Genomic DNA, 825 nt, shown 5'->3' with positions numbered 1-825 from the left:
ACCGCGGGGCTCTCAACGTAAAATTGGACCCCCCTCCTCCCCTTTAATATATTTTTGATGATTTCACTAATTGTTTATCCTACGATCACAATGTATGTCTGCTCACATGCTCGATGCCATTCTGAAGGTTCAGTCCAGTTCAGTGGTGTGTGTGTGTGTGTGTGTGTGTGTGTGTGTGTGTGTGTGTGTGTGTGTGTGTGTGTGTGTGTGTGTGTGTGTGTGTTGTTGTTTTTTACTCTAAGGCCCCGTTTACAAGTTTCACGTGACAAGACCTAATCCGTTAAAAAAAAAAAAGATGCGTTTCCACTGCAGCAGTTGACACAGAGTCAACAATGTAGTTAGTCTGCCGGGCCACGGGAGGGCGCTGTTGCTTGATTTTGTAATGAAACTACACAGATGTGTATGCAGAGAACAATACCCTATAAACGTGACGAAAATGGAGAGAAGCCGACATCCGCATGGACTGATGAGGCATCAGATGCTATCAGGGGAGAGTTTCACATATTAAACTAGTGATCTGGACAATAAAACTAGAATATGGGCCGCAAGTCAAACCACGATGGGTCCGCCATGTTTGTTTACCCGGAAACGGATAAGCGGGAGAAAATGGATGGATGGATGGATGTTTGTTTACAACTGGATGAGCAGGAGGGAGGGGGAGATGTGCAGTAACAGGCTTCACAGCATCCGGCAGTCTCTGCAGGAGGGAATAGCACCGTGGAAGAATCTTTCCACTTTTGGGAGCCGGATTAAAAACGTCGACATTCCGCACACTGGTGCCGTGTAAACGGACCCCCCCCCCAAAAGTGAAGAAAGTTTTGCGGA

The sequence above is a fragment of the Lipophrys pholis genome (genome assembly GCF_963383615.2).
Source record: "Lipophrys pholis genome assembly, chromosome: 11".
NCBI classification, from domain to species: domain Eukaryota; kingdom Metazoa; phylum Chordata; class Actinopteri; order Blenniiformes; family Blenniidae; genus Lipophrys; species Lipophrys pholis.
The sequence above is the reverse complement of the archived record's forward strand: the minus strand, read 5'-3'. Positions refer to the sequence as shown.